The sequence below is a fragment of the Stegostoma tigrinum genome, chromosome 2, assembly GCF_030684315.1.
Source record: "Stegostoma tigrinum isolate sSteTig4 chromosome 2, sSteTig4.hap1, whole genome shotgun sequence".
NCBI lineage: Eukaryota > Metazoa > Chordata > Chondrichthyes > Orectolobiformes > Stegostomatidae > Stegostoma > Stegostoma tigrinum.
In genome coordinates, this window is record NC_081355.1 from 146,471,318 (window position 1) to 146,493,853 (window position 22,536).

Genomic DNA, 22,536 nt, shown 5'->3' on the forward strand with positions numbered 1-22,536 from the left:
TTGATTCTCAATAAATGCGCCAGCAATGGCCTCATCCCATGAATGGATTAAAAAAATCCATATTTGGCAACGTGTCAAATTTTGTTTGACCCTCATTCCCATGAAGCACCTTGGCACCCTCTGTGCTACAGGTGCTATGTAAATACAAATTATTGCCATCCTCGTCATTGTCGTCTGATAATGTCTCCGAATTGCCCTTTCTCCGAGTACTTTCCCAATGCAACTCTGCAAGAAGCAGGATTGGGCACCACAGTGGCTCAATGGTTAGCATTGCTGCCCCACTGTGCCAGGGACCCGGGTTTGATTTCACCATAGGGTGACTGTCTATGTGGAATTTTCACGTTGTCCCCATGTCTGTCTGAGTTTCTAGCCGTTTCCTCCCACAGTCCAAAGATGTGCAGGTTAGGTCATGGGAAATGCAGGGCTACAGGAATAGGGTAAGGGGTGTTAGGATGGGGTTGGATGCCCTTCAGAGTGTCACTATGGACTTGCTAGGCCGAATGGCCTGCTTCCAAAATGTAGGGATTCTGCGATCTGTCCATTTGCTCCTTTCTGTATTATTCAGTTTTTGTTTTGGTCACAGAAGAGATGTTTCATTGCAGATGTTTAGAAAGTTTCTTGGGACCGGGAGCTCATTTCCATCAGCTTGATCCACTTTAGGACCAGTTTCTTCACCTGATGGTTTGCTTGAGCCACTTCCTCTTTCTTCGTGCAGATCCATCGGTTTCCCCAATTCGAACTTCAGCTTCTTTACATTTGAAATGTCAAAATGTCAAATATCATGAAGATGGTAAATGAACTGACAAGTTTTCTTCAGTGTCCTTACCTGTACTGTCTGGGATCAGTTTGTTGACAGTCTCCTTGGTTTTGCACTTCATGAGTCACAATCTCCACCGTCTTGTCGAATGCGCTGACATGGAGCATAGGACATCTTACGAATCTGGTTTCTAAGTTTCTTACTAAATCTGGCACAAAACAAGCAGAGCAAGTATCCATCTCAAAAACATGACCTTGTAAGGCTCCTGAGGCTGTCTTGGTCCCCTGGATCCTTGTGACCGTGCCTGGATTCCAGATGTTAAACACCGCCGGAGCCTTAACATCTCACCAATCCTTTTTTTGGAGAAGGGGTTCCACGATCATCATCTTCTCAGCTAACAAAGTGTGAAGCTGGATGAACACAGCAGGCCAAGCAGCATCTTAGGAGCACAAGCCTGACGTTTCAGGCCTAGACCCTTCATCAGAAAAGGTTCCATCTTCTCAGCGTTCTTTTTGCCCCCTTTGGTCCATCTCTTGTTTTTGTAACTGCCATGTTGCTCAAGGAGCTGGAATAGTATAGGAAGTGTCACTTATTGTCTCCTCATTTCCTCTATATCCCTGTAAATTCTGCCTATGTTTAAGTTTCAAGTCACAATCCTGCTTTTTTCTTGGGCCTCCTAAACTGTTCCAACTGTGCTCAATTCCAACTTCAAAAGCAGCATCTCCTCTTTCCCTCGGCATCCTGCCGGCTTCTGAACTAGTTACTTAGCAGTTGAAGAGGTGTTTTATTTTCTAGTTGTTTTTCCTGCACTTTCTTGACAATCTTTTCGATTTTTCACAGTTTCAATTTCCAGCTCTAAATGAGACTTCCACTTTTCAAAAAAGGAAATTCCTTACTTTCCAGGATTGACCTTAAACATGACTCTGCAATTTCCTCTGAAGGCAATTTTAATATGACCTTCTTGCCAGAAACCATTGGTTCAGCTGCGAGTCTACTTTTACATCTGGCGCAGTCTAACTCTCCAAAGAGCCTGCTTCAGGTTTGCCTCACTAATGGACTTACTGGAATTTTGAAGTGCAGTTTTCTTGTTCCAGTCCAAAGTTCAGCCATTGGGACAGCACAGTGGCTCAATGGTTAGCACTGCTGCCTCACAGCACCAGCATCCTGGGTTCAGTTCCAGCCTCTGATGAATGTCTGTGTGGAGTTTGCACCTTCTCCCCATGTCTGTGTGGGTGTGCTCTGGTTTTCCTCCACTGTCTAAAGATGTGCTGGCTAGGAGGATTAGCCAGTGGGAAATGCAGAATTACAGGGATGGGTGGGATGCTATTTGGAGCATTTATGCGGATTCAGTGGGATGAATGGCCTGCTTCCACACTGTAGGGATTCTGTAGTTGGGAGAGAACACAACTTTTTTTTTATTTGAGGAAGGTGGGATGGTGAAGAATGTATAAACAAATTGAATTTGTGCATTGGTCTGTGAGGAGACCAGTTAATGGACTCAACACAAAACTACTTTCTGTTCTGGTGTGAGAAAAGTGAATCATATGTTGTTTAGTTTTCATGTGTTTTGTAATATTTTATTGTTGAAAATAATTTCTTGTAAAAGGTAATGGCAGTGAGGTGGTGGACAGAATATGAAGCTGCATTAAAGGCCTGGGTCTTAGTGATCAAATTTGAACCAGCTGAAGGTTAAGCAGGTTTCCCTGCAGAACCGAGAATTTGTTTCGGTAGATGCAGCTGTTGAAGTTTCATTTTTTCATACTCGATCGGTAACTTCTGCTCTGCTCAGCTGTTGTTTCACAAGCTTTCATCTTCCCACACAGGGAGGGTTCTTAATATATTCTGCTGTCATTGCCTCTATTTCAGTCTGCTGCATTATTTTTGATTCATCTTCAGGATGTTGGTTTGACGCCTTTTATTGCTCAACCCTGATGCCCAGAGAAGGTGATGGTGAGCCAGTTAAGAGTTGACCATGTTTCCATGAGACTGGAGCCATGTATAGGCCGGACTTGATAAGGATGGCAGATTCCTGAAAGGAAATTAGTCATTTATCCCACAGAAGGAGGCCCTTCAGCTAATCGAGCCTGCATCCTGTTGTGCCCAATACATTCCAGTCGTCCCTGACTCCCTCTCGATCTCTGTGAACTTGAAAATATACTTCCTTTTATGTGCCCATCTATTTCACTTTGACTTCTGCCTCCACAGTCCTTGTTGGCAGTGAATTCTAGTGCATTACCATTCGCTGCCTAACAGTGTTCTTCCTCATATTTACCCTTCATTTCTTTCTAAAACCTGAAATTTGTGACCCTTGACTTTGCACCTTAATCTAAAGGGAGCTAAAGGGAGCAGTTTCTCCTTGTCTGCCTAATCTAAACCAGTCACAATTTAGTATATATCTACTAGAGAGGCTGGCATCCCATCACCAAGTCACCCTTTACTTACACAAATAGTCCTCAACTCTGACTCAGTGTCAGCATTTCTGAGAGCAGCCCCCCCTTTTTTCTGTCAGCCAAGACTCCCCAATTAGGGCTGATAATCTGGTCTAATCAGGGAACTACAATCACAACATTTTGGCATCCTGTCTACGTAATCACCTCGCACTTCTCCACAATAAATTCCATTTCCCACTTGCCTGTCCATTCGGCTACCCTATGACATGTTGAAGGCATGTTTCATATACCATCTTCCATTCCTCCTAGTTTGTTATCATTTACAAACTTTTAAAATGCATCCCTGCATTCTAAGGCCCAAGTAACTTTTGTAATACTGCAAAAGAGGAAGCAGTGGTCCTAGTGAGACCACTATGGGACACCACCATTGGCCATCCTCCAGTTAGACAAATAGTCACCTTCATGACTACTCAGTGCTTTCTGTCTTTAAACCAATTACATACTCGCTCTTCCATACCATGAGTTTCAATTTTATTAACTAGCCTTTTTATGTGGCACTGTATCAAATATTTTCATAAATCATTTAGACAATGTCCACCACATTCTCTTCATCAAATTTCTCTGTTCTTCATCTAAAAAATTCCATTCGATTAACTGTGCGCATTTTGCCTCTTAAATAATCTTACTTGACTCTAACCTTTCATTGTCCTTTTCTTTTTGTTGTTTTTCTGAAACCCCATCCACTATTGATGTAAAACTAACTGGCCTGTCAATGCTAGAGCTGTTCTTAGATCCTTCTTGAAGAAAGATGTCACATTTGTCACTCTCCGGTCCCCTTCAGCACCCCTCCCCATATCTAGTGAAGATTGGAAGATATGAGAAGCACATCTGCTATTTCTGCCCTCACTTCCTCCAGTGACCGGCAATGCAAACTATTGGACCAGATGACTTACCTATTCTGGGGGTAGCCAATTTTTCTGAAGCCTTCTGTATTTTCAGCCTCTTCATCGATTCCACCATTTCAACTTCTAAAAGTGAGTATCCCATGAGCAGCTGCCACACCAGAGTTGAGTGATGGTGTGTTTTACCTCGGGGTCATGCCTCTCAGTGATGGGCAGGTTTGAGTGGGTGTGGCTTTCGCACTGGCTGCAGCTGGTACAGAAATGAACCAGCTTCCAGCCACCTGAGCTAACTATCCCTTACCTCTCCTTCTGTTGATAATTGGATTTGTCCTCTTAGTAAACACTTATACAAAGGACTCACTAAGTGCTTGTCCTTCACTTCCTAGCATAAACTTGCCTTTTTATCCCTATTGGACTCATTACATTTCTTATTAAACCACTTTTACAAATCAGGGGATTCTTAGGTTCCTGTTTTTTTGATGATCGTTCTATTCCCATTTTTGTTTTCTTTGTTCACAGAATCTAGGCCAGGCTAATCATTGCCCTGGAGAAAGTGGTAGTGAACAGTCCATGTGAGCTAGATACTCGTACTGTGTCATTCGGGATAGAGTGCCATGATTTACCCAGCAACACTGAAGGAAGGATGGTTTTGTTTCAAGTCAGTAGAGTATGACATGGGAACCATTAAAATCTGTAATGCTGTTGTAGATATTTTAAACCTAGTACTGCAACAGATGTGGAATTGAAAAGTACAGATGGAGAATCATTCCATGAAATTCTCAGAGGCCAAGGACAAGTTATTTTGTATGTCAAACTATGGTCCTCTAAATCAATCTTAAACATGGCCCATCAAAATTTACGACATTGTAAATGTTTCAAAGCGTTGCTCATGATCATGTGATTGATTTAGTGTGTATGAATTCTAAGTGTGGTGCTTGCCAACATTCTTGCAGGTCTGTACATATAGTACCTCTCTCTCCCTGGCATATCTCCATGTCCCTTGTCCCCAGTCTTCAATGCCTAGGCATTTATCTGTGGCTCATAATAATGGATCATTGCTTTACAGTTTCTTTTCAGAGACCGTTTTGATTATTGTTACTTTTACTAGTAAAGTGTTTCTCATATGATCAAAGACTCTCACTTGCAAATATTAAATCGAATTTTACACTTGACCTGTTGTGCCTTTTCTTTCCACCCCTTCTGGAGAATATGAAGGAAGAGGGTGTGAGTGTGTGTGTGTGTATGGAGAGTGCACATGTTAACAGCATAGAACTGGGGAGGAATTGTTTAAGTCTAAAATAACTTGCCATGTTGGAATCACTGTTTCATCCCTGAACTTTTGCAATCTTGATGAGCAACATGGATAAATTCCAGCATGGCTAGGGGTAAATATAGCTTTCCACAATAAATTTGACTTGTCAAGGACAGTCAAAATTGACATTGATATATCTTACTTAACAGCGAATTCTAAGTTCCAGTTGGGAAATATTATTATAACCCTTTAAAACACTTGGGCCAAGCACTTCCTTAGGAGTTCAGAAATGGCATGTTGACTTGGGGATAGTCAAATAATACTGCTGGAGAGAGATGCTGGCATCTCAGAATCCTCTGAGAGGAAAAGATGATCAAATATTATGAAAGTGAATGGAAACAAGCATGAGAAAGTTCTACAGGTCTGGCAGCATCTGTGAAGAAAAATCAGAGTTAAAGTTTCGGGTTCGGTGCTCCTTCCTCAGTTGTGGATTTTAGCAAGGCATTTGATAAGGTTCCACATGGTAGGCTCATTCAGAAAGTAAGGAGGCATGGGATACAGGGAAATTTGGCCGTCTGGATACAGAATTGGCTGTCCAGTAGAAGACACAGGGTGGTAGTAGATGGAAAATATTCAGTCTAGAGTTTGCTGACCAGTGGTGTTCCTCAGGGATCTGTTCTGGGACCTCTGCTCTTTGTGATCTTTATAAATGACTTGGATGAGGAAGTGAAAGGGTGGGTTGGTAAGTTTGCCGATGACACAAAGGTTGGAGGAGTTGTGGACAGCTTGGAGAGCTGTTGTAGGTTGCAGTGGGACATTGATAGGATGCAGAGCTGGGCAAAGAAGCGGCAGATGTGAAGTGATTCATTTTGGAAGGTCGAATTTGAATGTAGAATACAGGGTGGATGCAGGATTCTTGGCAGTGTGGAGGAACAGAGGGATCTTGGGGTCCACATCCACAGATCCCTCAAAGTTGCCACCCAAGTTGATAGTGTTGTTAAGAAGGCATATGGTGTAATGGCTTTCATTGCCAGGGGAGTTTAAAAGCTGCAAGGTTATGGTGCCAAGGTTTATGCTTATGGTGAGGTATAGACCACACTTGGAATATTGTGTTCAGTTCTGGTTGCCTCATTACAGGAAGGATGTGGAAGTTGTAGAGAGGGTGCAGAGGAGATTTACCAGGATTCTGCCTGGACTGGAGGGCAGGCCTTATGAGAAAAGGTTGAGGGAGCTAGGGCTTTTCTCATTGGAGCAAAGAAGGATGAGAGGTAACTTGATAGAGGTGTACAAGATGATGAGACGCACAGATAGAGTGGATAGAGACTTTTTCCCAGGGCGGAAATGACTGTCATGAGGGTGCTTAATTTTAAGGTGATTGGAGGAAGGTATAGGGGAGATGTCAGAGGTAGATTCTTCACACAGAGAGTGGTGGGTGCTTGGAATGAACTACCAGTGGTGTAGTGGAGTCAGATATGTTTGGGACATTTAAGCAACTCTTGGGTAAGCACACGGATGATAATATGTAGATTATGAACGGTAGTTTGATTTTAGAGTAGGATAATAGGTTGGCACAACATCATGGGCCGAAGGGCCTGTACTGTTCTATGTTCTATGATCAGCCGTGATCATGAAGAATGGCAGAGCAGGCTTGAAGGGCAAAATGACCGCCTCCTGCTCCTGTTTCCTATGTTCCTGTGTTTACCCCTAGCCTTGCTAGAATTTATTCGTGTTCCTCATCAAGATTGTAAAAGTTCAGGGATGAAACAGTGATTCCAACATAGCAGCACAGTGTATTATTTAAGTACACAAACTTTTTTTCACTCAGATATTTTAAAGGACACTCAAGTACATATCTTTCGTAAAAATAACTCCTGGTAGAAGATTTCTGAATATGGATATGACTATTTTTGGCCTTCTAAAGGATTACTTTCTGAATTTGGGTGGGTACATATTTTATGGTCTTATAGAAATTCTGACAGGTCATTCTGACTCAGTGGCTTATGCTTTTCTGTGCATCTGGTTTTTTTTAAAAAATGAAATTGCTTGCAGCGATGTAAGCCGCTTGTGTTGATATGTCTTTTTCGGGAGGTAGCTAAACCGTACGTTGTTGGAGAGCAAATTGTAGAGCAAAAGACAAACTCACTCAAAAGGAAAGTGCATGGAAATATTGGCAAATAGAGAAACTGCATGAGTCGGCCTTCCTTTTGCATTGATCCAGCATTAAAAGCAACTTGAGCATTTAGGTGTTGTACCTCTAGATTGGAAATTTGCTCATGTCACTCTGCCCTTTAAAAAAGGAACCCAGGGAATTGCAGAACAGTTGGCCTGATATCTGGGGTAGGGAAATTGTCAGAATCTATAAACAAGAATGGGGTAACTCAAAGTTCCAGTTAACCGGGGAGAGTCGTCATTGATCCATGAAGACTAGGTCCTGCCTGACCAACCGTAGAATTTTTTGAAGAGGTGCCACAGGTGGTGGGCCAAAATAAGTCGGTGGGTGCTGTTGATACAGTCATTCCCTCTATATCCTTAAGAGTTCCGTTCCTGAGAACCCCCACAAACGAAGAGATTCACAAGTGCGGAGCACTTTTAAAAGTAAATTCAAAAATAGGTTAAAAATCATCAATACGCGAGTTTTGCCCACATATGTTGAAGTTTGTTGATACTTTTTGGTGTGGGTAGGCGAATTCACGGTTTTGCAGATATCAAGGATTTTCTGAATGGCCATCTGGAAGGCTTTTGAGAAGGTCCCACACAGGAGACTGTTAGCTCAGATGGAAGCCCACAGAATTTAGGGCCAATTACTGACATGGTTAAGAATTTGATTGAGTGTCAGTTGGAATAATAGTTAATTATTCAAATTGGCAGGATGAGACGACTGGTGTCCCATGGGGTTCTGTGCTGGGGCCTCAATTATCTACGATATCCATTAACTACTTTGACAATGGTGTAGAAAATCAAATATCTAGGTTTGCTGACATCACAAAATTGGGCAACAGTGTAGACAGTGTTGATGACAGCATAAAATTACAATAGGATATTGATAGATTAGGTGAATGGGCAAAACTGCAGCAGATCAGGTTCAGATGCATAGCCGTTTAAAATGCCATGAGCAGGTGCAGAAAAATAATCAAGAAGGCTAATGAAATGGTTGCCTTCATATTTAAAGAACTGGAGTATAGGGATGGAGGCATTATGCTGCTATTGTACATAACCCCAAATGACTTAGAGTAGTGTGAGCACATCTGGGCACCAGCCTTTAGAAAGGATATTTTGATCCTGGAGAGATCTCAATGCAGGTTTACAAGGATGGTACCTGGACTTTAGCGATTAAGTTATGAGGATGGATTAGACAATATAGGCCTTTATTCTCTAGAATTTAGAAAGTTAAGGGATGATCTAATTGGTCTTTAAGATATTAACAAGGAATGACAGGATAGATGAAAATCAGTTGGGGCTGTCAGGGTCAGGATCCTTTCCTCATCATAAAATTCTGTGACTCTGTGGTGCAGAAGGAGGACATTCAGGCCGTCATACCTACTGTGGTTCTATTACTTAGTGCCAATCTTCTGCCTTTTTCCCCATATCCTGACACACCATTTCTATCCACATTATCATCCAATGTGCTGCCCCAGATGAATCTGCTCCTACTGCATTTCAAAGGGAGTGAGGAGCCAAATGTACAGGACTTCCAATATTTGTCTTGGCGCTTTTCTGTTCTATTGTGGACTGTTTTCTCCTGGAATGAGAGAAAGGAAATTTTTGAAAGTAGATGAATCGACTGTTAATGCAGGTGGAGGAAAAGTCTTCACTGAGAGAGTAGACAGCACAGAGACCACACAGAATTAATGAGTGAGAGAAGCTGTTACAAGCACTAGTCAGAGTGACAGAGAGCTGTGTGCAGTGGCAGGGAGAAGATGTTGGCTCTTAACGTGGTGGAATGGAGAAGGTCATTGGCCTAACTGCAGCATTGCTGGGTGTTCCTCCAAACGGCTGAGACTGCACTGACCCGGGTAACAACCTCGGGTCAGGCTGGCTGGGAGGGCCTAGTGTTGTGGCTCCTGCTGCCGATCCTGCGGTGAGAGGATATCCCTCCTCTGCACAACCCCGTCCAACGAGTCTCTGAATACAAAGTGGGGATGCCAAACTCCACTAGTCTACCAAGTCTCTGGTAAATGTGAAGAACGGAGCAAGGCTGTGGACTGAGTGCTTGACCGAATGCACACTGGCCTTTTAATGACAGCACTAGGGATTCTAGGATACCCCAGTGGTGGTGAGAATTCTGTGGCTAGAGCGAGTGGGAGAATTGGGGTAGCGTTGGACGAGATGTCATTATAGCAGCGTGGCAGATAGTTCTGAAGAAGGGTCCCAACCTGACTTTCCTACTTCTCTGCTGTCTAACCTGCTGTGTTCCTCTAGCTCCACACTGTTGTCTGGATAGTTAACAAGGTGAGTTTGAGACAATAGCATGACAAGATTCAAAGAAGTGACACTTCGCCAAAATACAATAATATTCAGCCAAAAGTTCTTTTTTCTGAAATGAGTTGCATTTTCTGAACCTCACAGCAGTGCCTTAAATGATGCGAGTTTGTACCTTCATGAGAGGCTTTGGATGATACTATTACTTCTGTGCTCTGGTTGGAATGTCTAAGCCTGTTGGTGTTTGTGTTTGAGATAATGGGAACTGCAGATGCTGGAGATTCCAAGATAATAAAATGTGAGGCTGGATGAACACAGCAGGCCAAGCAGCATCTCAGGAGCACGTGTTTGTGTTTGTTTGGTTCGTTCATATAGATATCACTGATCAAAGCATTGGAGACCATTGCAAAGCAGCTGGAACCAGTTTTCAAACTCTGTATCAAGAAACGGCTAAATCTAAATGAAAGAAATGACTTTATACAGCATCTTTTCATAAGTTCTGGATACCCTAAGATGCTTCAAAACCAATGGAATACTTTTTAAACGTAATCACTGCATTTGTGTAGGAAATTTTTGTGTGTTGTGAAAGTGAATTTGCTTCCTGAAAACACATTAGTCCATGATGAAGAGTCGTCTAGACTCGATGTTGACTTGTTTTCTTTCCATGGATGCTGCCTGACCCGCTGTGATCTCCAGCAAGTTTTGGTTTTCAGTTCAGATTCCAGAATCTGCAGTAATTTGCTCCAATGTGATGCAAAGCAAGTTTGAATCAGCAAGAGACTCCGGTGAAAGGTGAACTGCAGTACTTATTCAGGAATAAAGTGTGTTTGTTTCACTTCAAACATCTAGAAGCTAAAAGATAACGAGAATACACAAAGGGTATAACTGTGCCTTTTTTGCTCAATCCCTGCCATTAGCATTGCTAAATGTGACACTGGGACACTATGAACCTGAGGAATAAAATTAAAAAACACTGTGAATGTAATTTCAAAGAACCATTAGATGTTGTGATGCAAGCGATAACGGAAGCATGCTGGAAACAGCTCAGCACCCGTGGGCAACAACAGTACTTAAAGTTTCAGGTGTAGAACTTCTTTAGTCAGCGGTAGAAAGAATTACAGACGAGCAGAATTATTTGTTAATGCTCATCTGTACTTGTAGTTCCAATGGCAGTCCTACACCTGAAATATTAAGTACTGTTGTGCTTTTTACAGATGCTGAGAATCCTGCCCTGAATTTCCTCTATGCTTCTGTTTTAGTTTCACATCTGCAATTTTCAAAACAAAAATTTGCTTCAGAAAGAGGAGAGTTGCAAAGGCGATGCTTTCACCTTGTCTGTCAGTGAACCACAGAATGTAAAGAAACCTAGATAGAGAATAGCATTGTCAGTGTTGACATTTCCTTGTATTATCTATCACAAGTTCCCAAATATATGTGCAGGCCTGGCAGCTACATTCGCTTGAACCAAGTTAAATAAGTGGAACATTTCTCCAGAAATTGTTGATTGCCAGAATCAACAAGAGAATCTTTTATCAAGGACTGAAATTTTACTTATTCCATAGCTAATGACTACCTCTTGACCAACATCACTCAAACCCATCATGCAGTCATTAACACACTGCAGTTTTGAGATCTTGCTGCAATTCCTATACTTCAATAGTGACGAATCTTCAAAAGTATTTCCATTTGGCAGCTGTGCACTTGAGGATGTTCTGAGGTTGTTAAAGATGCTTTATTAATGGAGGTCCTTTTGCACTTGGGCAGCAGAAAATTCATATGCAGCAGCAATGTATAAGTCAATACAAATAAAGAAGCCCTACAGTTATCCCTCCAGTTATGTATTGACTGAAACAAGCTTGACAAGGTTAGTTGTCAAAGATTAATCCTTGGTTTCTCAAATACCTACTCAGTTTGAATCAGATTACAGCACTATAGCATTAAATTGCTTTTACATTTCCAAATATAATATTTGTAAGTGATACTGGGACAGTTTTTATTCCACGTATCAATAATAGATTGGTTATTTATGGAAGGCCATATTATCACATGGGCTACTAGCATAAACAGCTCATTGTCAGTGGTTAATCGTCCCCATTAGCAACTCTTCATTCTCCTAGGCTAACCTTTACCTGAAATAACAAGGTGTAGAGCTGGATGAACACAGCAGGCCAAGCAGCATCGGAGGAGCAGGAAGGCTGATGTTTCATCAGCTCTACACCTTGTTATCTCAGATTCTCCAGCATCTACAGCTCCTACCATCCCTAACCTTTACCTGTTCCTTTGTCTGCCCAACATTTTTGTTTCTCTCTTTGGGTTCCATCTCCACATATTGTTTACTCTTTCCTACCCCACATCCTAGCTTTTGCGAATTTTTTGCTTTTTCAATTTACTGCCATTTCTGAGGAACGGTTGCTGGACCCGAAATGTTAATTCTGCAATCTCTTCGCAGAGGCTACCAGATCTGCTGAGTTTTACATACGTAAGGAATAGGAGCAGGCGTAGGCCATCCGGCCCCTGGAGCCTGCTTCGCCATTCAGTAAGATCATGGCTGATCTTTCTCATGGCCTCAGCTCCACTTACCCGCCCGCTTGCCATAACCATTAATTCTTTTACAGTTCAAAAATCTATCTATCCTTGCCTTAAAGACATTCAGCGAGACAGATTCACAACCCTTTTGGGTGAAAAAGCTCATCCTTAGCTCAGTCCTAAATCAGTTCTCCCCTTATTTTGAGGCTCTGCCCTCCCTTGTTCTAGTTTCACCTGCCAGCGGAAACAGCCTCACTGCTTCTATCTTACGTGTTCTCTTCATAATTTTATATGTTTCTATCAGATAATCTCTCCATATAAGCCAATCGTGTCATTTCTGGAATCAACCCAGTGAACCTCCTCTGCATCCCCCTCAGTGCCAGTACATCCTTTCTCACGTATGGAGATGAAAACTGTACATAGTACTCCAGGTGTGGCCTCACCAACACCCTATACAGCTGCAACATAATCTCCGTTCTTAAACTCCACCCATCTTGCAATGAAGGACAATATTTCATTTGCCTTCTGAATTACCTGTTGCACCTGCAAACCGTCTTTCTGTGATTCATGCACAAGCACACCCAGGTCCCTCTGCACAGCAACATGTTGCAATTTTTTACCATCCGAGTAATAGTCCTTTTTATTCTTATTCCTTGAAAAAGGATGACCTCACATTTACCAACATTGTACTGCATCTGCCAGACCCTTGCCCACTCACATAACCTATCTATACCCCTCTGCAGACTTTCAGTGTCCCCTACACACTTTGCTTGACTGCTCGTTTTCGTGTTATCTGTGAAATTTGACACACTACACTTGGTCCCCAACTGTCAATGATCTATGTAAATTGTAAACAATTGTGGCCCCAACACTGATCCCTGAGGCACACCACCAGTCACCGATCACCAAGCAGAAAAACAAAATTTATCCCCATGCCAGTATATTGCCCATCTCGCTGTGCACCTTCATCTTATGCAACAGCCTTTTATGCGGCACCTTGTTCAATGCCTTTTGGAAATCCAGATACACCACATCTACTGGGTCCCCATTGTCCACTGTCCTTGGAATGCCCTCAAAGAACTCCAGTAAATTAGTTCAACGTGACTTGCCTTTCATGAACCCATTACTGCATCTGTCCAATGGGACAATTTCTATCCGGATGACTTACTATTTGATGATCGATTCAAGCATTTTCCCCACTGCCAAAATAAAGCTAATGGGCCTATAGTTACCCATCTGTTTTGCAATGCTGAAACCATCCCAGAGTCCAGAAATTCTGGTAAGTTACCATGAGTGCATTTCTCTCACCATCTGTTTTAGTGCCCTGGGGTGAATTCCATCAGGTCCAGGAGACTTGTCTAACTTTAGCTCCAAGAGCTTGCCCAACATACCCTCTTTGGTGATAATAACTGTTTCCAGGTCCTCACCTGTCATCAGTGTCATCAATTATTGGCATTTTATTTATGTCTTCCACTGAGAAGACCAACACAAAATGCCTGTTCAATGCCTTGGCTATTTTCTCATTTCCCATTATTAAATGCCCATTCTTATCCTCTTAAAGGACCAATGCTTCCCTTAGCCTCCTTTTCATTTTATAAATTTGTAGAAACATTTGCTGTTTGTTTTCATATTCTGAGCTAGATTACTCTCATCATCCATGGTACTTTTCTTTATAGCTTTTCATGTGGCTTTCTGTTGACATCTAACAATCTCCCTATTCCCTAGTTTCCCACTAATCTTTGCCACTTTGTATGCCTTTGCTTCCAATTTGATACCCTCCTTTTCTTCCTTAGCTATCCATGGCTGTGATTATACCTTTTCCTACAGTTCTTCCTTTCACTGGTATATATTTTTGCTGAACACTGTGAAAAATGACTTTGAAAGTCCTCCACTGATCCTCAATTGACTCGCCATATAGTATTTGAACCCAGTCTACCTTAGCTAACTCCTCACTCATCCCATTGTAATTTGCTTTAATCTCCCCTAATTTAGAGACTGAATTGCCCTGGACTTAGGTTTGGTCGAAAGGATGTGAGGGCAAGGTACTTTGTAGCAGTAGACTGCAGCCCTGAACTTCTCAGGCTTATGTCAGCAATTTGTGGGCAGCACGGTAACTCAGTGGCCTCACAGCATCAGGGACCTGAGTTTGATTCCTGCCTCGTGACTGACTGTGTGGAGTTTGCACATTCTTCCAGTTGCTCTAGTTTCCTCGCGCAGTCCAAAGACGTGCAAGTTAAGTGCATTGGCTATGCTAAGTTGCCCAGAGTGACCAGGGATTTGTAGGCTAGGTTGATCAGCCATGGGAAATACTGGGATAAGGGGTTGGATCTGGGTGGGATGCTCTTACGAGGATTGGCATGGACCTGATGAGCCAAAGCCTGCTTGCAAATTGTAGCGATTCTATGAAGTAAAACTTTAGTTGAAAAATCTTAAACTTGACATCTAATTCAACCCAGCTGTTCAGTCCTGTTTCAAATATTTCCCAAGTTGGGCTAATGCAATTCATTCACGGTGTTTTGATATTTAGGAGGTTAATTCATCAGATCTGAACTGAAGCATGTACCATTGCCTACCTGGCTAACATTGTTCTTATGCTATCTACATATAAGATACCTACAGGAGCAGAGTTTCACAAGTTATTCCTTCCAGGAGTCCATTGCTTTTTTCAAAAAAAAAATTCATGGGAAAATGTCACTGGCAAGGCCAGTATTTGTTCCACACCTCTAATTGCTCTTGAATTGAATGTCTTGCCAGACCATTTCCGAAACTGTCAGTCTGGGCCTGGAGTCTCATGTGGGCTAGACCTCTCCTTCCCTAATGAACTAGATTTTATTTTAATGACAGTCAAATGTCATAATGACCATTACGACCGAGATTAGCTTTCAGTTGTAGATTTGTGAATGGAATCCAAATACCACTAGCTGCCACAGTGAGGTTTAAACCCCTGACCCCAGAGCCTTAGCCTGGGCCTCTGGATTGCTACTACTACCACCATCTCCCTCAGCTTGGTACATACAGTATTTTGCATCTCCAAGTCAACAGAGTTGACTTTCCTTTGTAGAAGTCCTGAGAGAGACTTTTTTTAACCAGGCACGCTATGATATCTGTGTCAGTTTGGACCTGATGGCTTAACAGCTCAATAATTAAACCACAGTTTTATGAAATAGCTTCAGTCCCTTTTGGAGAGCTTATGAAACTGGATTTAACAGTAGACTGATGAAGGGTCTAGGCCCTAAACGTCAGCTTGTGTGCTCCTGAGATGCTGCTTGGCCTGCTGTGTTCATCCAGCACTGGTTACCTTGGATTCTACAGCATCTGCAGTTCCCGTTATCACTGGATTAACAGTACATTGTTTAAACTGTTTTTATTTAGGAGCAGGATCAAAATCTGGCCATGCACTAACAGTTTCAGGGATATAATAAAAGACATAGCTGTCTTTTAATTGAAAGGCAAAACTATTCTCTTGCACTGTGTATCTTGAAGCAACAAACCCACAGAGGCAATCTATAAAATTGCAACATGTAATGACCTCAAACTGTTACCTTGGTAATGCCAATCACAATAACAATAATCACATTAACAAAAAAAAGCCTTTTTAAAATTGTTACCAAGGTAACACTTATCACAATTGTTCAGGTTTCATTCATCATGAGTCTATCTTTGTTATAAATAGCCAGGTTGGAATGTGGTCGATGTCACAGACTGCTCTTCCCAGTTGAGTGTGAACAATTCATGGGTTTGATTTTAGGACCTGATCTCCATTGGACATATTTTCATTCAGAGTGGGATCTCATGTACAAAGAACAAAGAAAATTACAGCACAGGAACAGGCCCTTCAGCCCTCCAAGCCTGCACCGATATGCTGCCCAACACAACTAAAACTCGCTACCTTTCTGGGGATGTTTTCCCTCTATTCCCATCCTATTCATGTATTTGTCAAGACACCTTTTATAAGTCACTATCGCATCTGCTTCCACTGCCTTCCCTGACAGCGAGTTCCAGGTACCCACCACCCTCTGTGTGAAAAAAAACTTGCCTTGTACATCATCTTTAAACCTTGCCCCTTTTACCTTAAACCTGTATCCCCAAGTAACTGACTCTTTCCCCCCCCCGAGGAAAAAACTTCTCACTGTCCATCTGTCCATGGCCCTTCATAATCTTGTAGACCTCCATCAGGTTGCGCCTCAACTTCCATTGTTCCAGAGAGAACAACCTAAGTTTCTCCAACCTCTCCTCATAGCTCGTGCCCTCCATACCAGGCAACATCCTGGTAAATCTTTTCTGTACCCTCTCCAAAGCCACCACATCCTCCTGGTGGTATGGTGACCAGAATTGAGCACAATATTCCAAATGTGGCCTAACTAAGGTTCTATAAAGCTGCAACGTTACCTGCCAATTTTTAAAGTCCATGCTCCAATGTAAAATATTGTAGATGGCCAGCCCAGTCTGGACATTGCCTTTGTAATAGCTGATGGATATGCAGGAATTGGCAGACGAGTATGATTTAGAGACATTGTCTGTCTGTACCCACAAGGAATTTAGCTTGTGGAGGTGAAGGTCTGGAGTCACATGTAGGCCAACCTAGATAAGGGTGGCAGATTTCCTTCCCTAAAGGACTTGAGGGAACTAGATGGGTTTTCCTTTCCCATACTTAATGACAAGTGCAGACAGGAACTTGTTTTCATTTACGTATTTATTAATTGAATTGAAATTCCATCAGCTTCCATGGTGGGTAGAATACTCCACAGAGGCCAGTATCGCATCACCAAGCCCACCCTTTATCTACATGTGTTCAGTACATGGACTCTGACTAGCTGGCTCAGAGCTAGTCCCTAGAGTGAGGAGAATCCCTGAGAGTCTGCAAGCCAGGGCTTCCTGATTGATTGGGACTGTTAATCTTAGCCAGGGATCTCATAATCAATGAGATCCACCATGCCAATTTTACAGATCTGGCCAAATTTCTGACCCACAATATAAAGCTTCCATTGACTTCCCACAAGCAATAATCACAAAGGGAGATGATGACATAGTAACAACGTCAGTGAGCTGGTGAACCAGACGTCTCTGATGCTGCTTGGCATTTTAGTCACTACAGTGGGATTCGAAACCACAACATTCATCTAGACAACAAGGTGTGGAGCTGGATGAACACAGCAGGCCAAGCAGCATCAGAGACGTCTGGTTCACCAGCTCACTGACGTTGTTACTATGTCATCATCTCCCTTTGTGATTATTGCTTGTGGGAAGTCAATGGAAGCTTTATATTGTGGGTCAGAAATTTGGCCAGATCTGTTTTCATATGGATCTTAAGAGCTTTACAAAACGACCCCATTTATCTTTGGTAGGGTCAAAACGAAGCTACAAAAATGACAGGGTAATCTCTCCTTTCCATTTGCACCACACAGTCTCCATTTCAATTTGGAATGATTTGTTCAAAGTCATGTTGGATCCTCTACCTCCTCTGCTAATTCTCCCTCTTCCCCCAACCTCCAACCAACACCACCTCGCCAGGAGCTACTTAAGATTGTGTGGTGTTGGGGGACCTCTTGCTTAATGTTTGGGTCTGATTTAAAGATGAATCAAGAATAAAATGAATGGCTGTATCCCAGATACTGGTATGATCCATCCTTCACTTGGGGCTGTGGGTTGGGGTGAGAAATGAGCAGAATTAATCACTTTGGCAATATTCTTAACAATAAGAATGTTCTACAATTTGTGCTGCATCAAGAGTACAAACAGTTCATTATTAGTATTTAATAATCTGTGGTTTATGGAGGAAGTGCCGCATGTTTTAGTGCATGTTTGGTAATGAAACCGCAAACATCAAATGAAACAAGATGATGAGCTTGGAATATTTTAAAATTTTGTTTACTTTTGCAGATCTCTGTTGTTTGGTCAGATGTATTTGATCTTTCATAAAAGATGATTGTGATTGTTTGCAAAGCACTCCACTAGCTTCCAAACAAAACCTCGGTTTAAAGTTAGTCCACCGTTCTCAGCAAATGCGGGATTTACAGTCCATTTATGAAAATGGGGTTTGTTTCGGGAGAGGATTTAAGCAAATAGGGCCGTGTACTCAAAATTTGCCTTTTTTCTTTAAATAGTTTGCTGGCAAATGTAAATAGGAAGGTTGTTTGACTGACTTTTTTTTTAGTGATGTATTCAAGTCTTTAGCAGTGATGTGATTGCTGCAACAAGGGTGGGTTTTATCTTTTGTACAACAAGGCCCATGGTCCTAGTCATCGTTGTTCCGCAACTATGAGCCTTATCTAGATTGGCCAAAGTTGAAGCGTGTTATGAACTTTGTTCAGCTGGATGCAATGCATGCATTGAATAACTCTTCATTCTCCACAAGAGCACAGGAACAAGAGTAGGCCATTCTGCTTCTCGAGACTGTCCCACCATTCAGTAGAATCATGGCTGATCTGACATTCCTCATATCCACTTTCCTGCCTTTTCCTTGTAAACCTTGATTTCCCGACTGATCAAGAATCTATCTCAGCCTTGAATATACACAAGGCCTGTGCCGCCCCCCACAGCTCTCTGAGGCAAGGAGTTCCAAAGACAATCAACTTTCAGAAGAAATTCTGCCTCATTTTCATCTTTAATATACGGCCCGTTATTCTGAGAATATACTCTCTGGTCCTAGACTCTCCCATGAAGAGCAATACCCTCTCAGCATTTACCCTGTTAAGCCTCTTAAGAAACCTGTATGTTTCAATGAGATCACCTCTCATTCTTCTAAACTTTAGTCAGTAGACTCCCAACCTGTTTAGCCTTTGCTCATTAGACAATCCATCCATGTAGGAATCATACCTGTGAGCCTTCTCTCAACTGCCTCCAATGAAATTATATCTTTCCTTAAATAAGGGAACCAAAACTGCTTGTAGTACTCACCAGTGGTCTCACCAGCACCTTGTACAGCTGCAGTAAGACTTCCTTACTCTAACATTCCAATCCCTTTGAAATATGGGCAAACATTCCATTAGCTTTCCTGATTACCTGCTGCACCAGCGCTAGCTTTGTGTGTTTTGTGCACAGGAAGCCTCAAGCCCCTTTGTGTTACAGCTTCACGCAGTTTTCTCCATTTAAATAATATTCTGTTCTATCTTCTGCCTTCCAAAATTGAAAACTCCATGTTTTGCCACATTACACTCCATTTGCCAACATTTTGCCCACTTCCTTAACCCATCGATATCTAGGAACCTGCCTTTCCACCTTTGTTTTTGTTTTTGCCAGTTAATGAGAGGAAATTGGTTGGCTAACATTTCACGTTTGGTTTGGAGTCCCCAGATATCGCAAGCACCACATGGAAGAAACATGGGATGGTTACAGCACAGGAGGGGGTCTGGTCAGCTCCACCAGCTCATGCTGGCCTTCTGCAGGAACAATTCAGTTAGCCCTGTGGTCCTTGGGGCAGAGCAGTTGGATGTAGGAGATCACGTACTGTAACCTCCAGGAAGATACCAAATTTGGAAGCTGGTGACCCTAAATTGAGAAGAGGAGTGATGGGAGAAATTTTCACTGGATTAGAATTTTTCATTTAAAACTTTGTAATGTACAATCAAATCACAAATTTTGATGGAATAAAAGCATCATGACACTGATGTACGGCATCATAAGAAATTAGATTTGTTTGGTCGTCTTTATTTGGTAGATAAGAGACCATCATTCAAACTAGGCTGAGGTTTTTCCTTTGGCACTGCATTTCTTAAAAGATATTAATCTCCAATATCTGCTGTTACTAATGGCTCCCATCAGCAGCTATCTGGTCTCCAGGCTGACTGTTTCCCATTCCTTTGTTTGCTCAACTGTTTTTGTCTCTCTGTCTCATTGTGTGTCTCTGTCTCTGTCTCCAACTCCACCTATCGTTTGCTCCAGCCCTCTCTCCTTACCCCATCCTTAGCATATATACCAACCTTTTCCTTGCTGCAGTCAGTTCTGAAGAAGGGTCATGGCAGAGCTGCTGAGTTTTTCCAGCAATTTGTTTGTCCTTTCAATTTTAGCATTGTATCTTTTGCACTAAGTGGTTCATTTGTCTTATTCTCCCTATATTTGTAGCCTCTGACATCCTTCCTTATGCTCTGTGTGCCTTGAATTGCAGCTGGTTAGGAAACACACATGTACTCCATACACTTACTTGGCAGTATAGAATGTAAACACTACTTAAGAAGAGACAGTTGAAAACTTTTCATCTTGTGGGGGAGGTTGATGGTAAATGAAAAATAGCCTGGAAAATTGTGAGGTTAACCAGTTTAGGAAAAAGCAGAATGTATCTTTTTAAGAGGTGAGGGGCTGGGAATTGCAGATATTTATCACAGAGATTTGTATATATTTGTGTGAGAATCATGTAATAAGTTGATGTGAAGCTTCGGATGCTGTACATTGCTGATGCTGCGATGTATGATGTGTTCCAAAGTTCCTCAGAATTAAAGAAAAACCAGGCACCAGTTTCCAGGGAGATTCAGGTAGTCACTGCCAGAGATTGTAGATATTTTTAATTCGCCTGTACAGTGATGTTATGATGTATCTCTGAAGCTGGTGGGATTTTTTTACCTGGGCCTCCTGGTCCAAAGGCAGGGTTGCTACTACAGAGCTTGTGGTCTTGGCCATACCTTCATGTCATCCGGGGTACTCAGAAGGAGTTTCCTGATTTCGGAAGGTTGAGAGGCTGGAGGAGATTGTCGAGATAGGGAAGGGAGAGCTCTGGAGAGATTCCAAAACAAGGATGAGAATTTTAAAAATGAGATGTCAGCATAATGGGAGCCAATTTCAGAGATAACGGGAACTACAGATGCTGGAGGATCCATGATAACAAAGTGTGGGGCTGGATGAACACAGCAGGCCAAGCAGCATCTCAGGAGCACAAAAGCTGACGTTTCGGGCCTAGACCCTTCATCAGAGAAGGGGGATGGGGAGAGGGAACTGAAATAAATAGAGAGAGAGGGGGAGGTGGACCAAAGATGGATGGCTATCTTCGGTCCGCCTCCCCTTCTCTCCCTATTTATTCCAGAACCCTCGCCCCATCAACCTTTTCTGATGAAGGGTCTAGGCCCGAAACGTCAGCTTTTGTGCTCCTGAGATGCTGCTTGGCCTGCTGTGTTCATCCAGCCCCACACTTTGTTATCTGGGAGCCAATTTCAGTCCGGAGGCAAAGGGATGATGATTAAACAGAACTCGGTGTGAGTTAGGATATAGGCAATATAACTTTGAATGACCTCAGGTTTAAAGAGGGTAGAATGCAGAGGTTAGTCAAGGATGCATTGGAATTGCCTAGTGCTGTAACACCAAGGCATGGATGATGGTTTCAGCAGGACATGAACTAAGGCAGGGAGAGTTAAGTATTATTATCAACCAAAGGTAATCGGTCTTCATGAAGGCACGGAAATGTAGTCAGAACCTTGACTCAGTGCCTAATATTATGCCCAGGATTGCACACATTCTAGTTCAGCTTCTAATAGTTACTGGAAAGGAAGAATGCCGTCTGTTTTTAGGGAACAGAGGCGGAGGCCAAGGACGTTGTCTCCAGTCTTACTGACATTTGTCTTAGGAAATTTCAGTTTTTGCAGGACTGAAATCTGACAGCTGTGAAGGCATCAGGAAGGGAGATAGTGGTGCAGTAGAGTTGGTTAATGGTATGCCATCCTTGATCATGAAAGTATCGGTGTAGTAGTGTAAAGAAATCTCACGCAGCTGAGATGACCAGCTATTTTCACTCAATGGATTTTGAGTCTTTGAAATTATTTGGTCGAAAGGGGCTGTGTTTGCTCAATCATTGTGCATCCAAGATCAAGGTTGGCAGATTTTTAGACATAAAGGAAACTGAGGAATGTGAAGATGCTGAAGCTGAGGCAGCTGATCGACCATGATTGTATGCAATAACAGAGGTGGCTCAAAGTACCTAAAGGCCGACACCTTTTCCTATATTTATTCTGCTCGGCTTTAGTTTCCTTTGCCCTGTTATGCCTCCAGCCATTTTTGCCTTAAACTCTGAAAATGCCCAGACCTGTCTACCCCTTCGTCGTTCCCCTTTTTTTAAGATGATACTTAACTGGAATATTGGGAGGTGCATAGTACTACCAGCAGATGTGGAATTGAATTTATGCATTCCTACCTAAGTCGACTTTCACTTCCATTTCCAAATTTGGAAATCCTACATGAAGCTAATTGAGTTCTGTCCGGTTAAAATAACTTGCTAAGGGGGTCTTGTGGTGTACTGGTAATGTCCCTACCTCTGAGTCAGTTGGCCCAGACTCCAGTTCCATCTGCTGCAAGGGTGCATAGGAGCAT

General features: G+C 42.4%; 1 protein-coding gene and 1 pseudogene across 5 annotated transcripts in view; one reads left to right on the forward strand and one right to left on the reverse strand.

Annotated features, from left to right (window-relative positions):
* The window catches only part of prkag2a (protein kinase, AMP-activated, gamma 2 non-catalytic subunit a), a 447,918-nt gene that overhangs the window by 83,889 nt on the left and 341,493 nt on the right, over positions 1–22,536 (forward strand). The gene's annotated exons all lie outside the window — the stretch shown is intronic.
* Positions 578–20,859, reverse strand: LOC132207234 (small ribosomal subunit protein eS1-like; annotated as a pseudogene).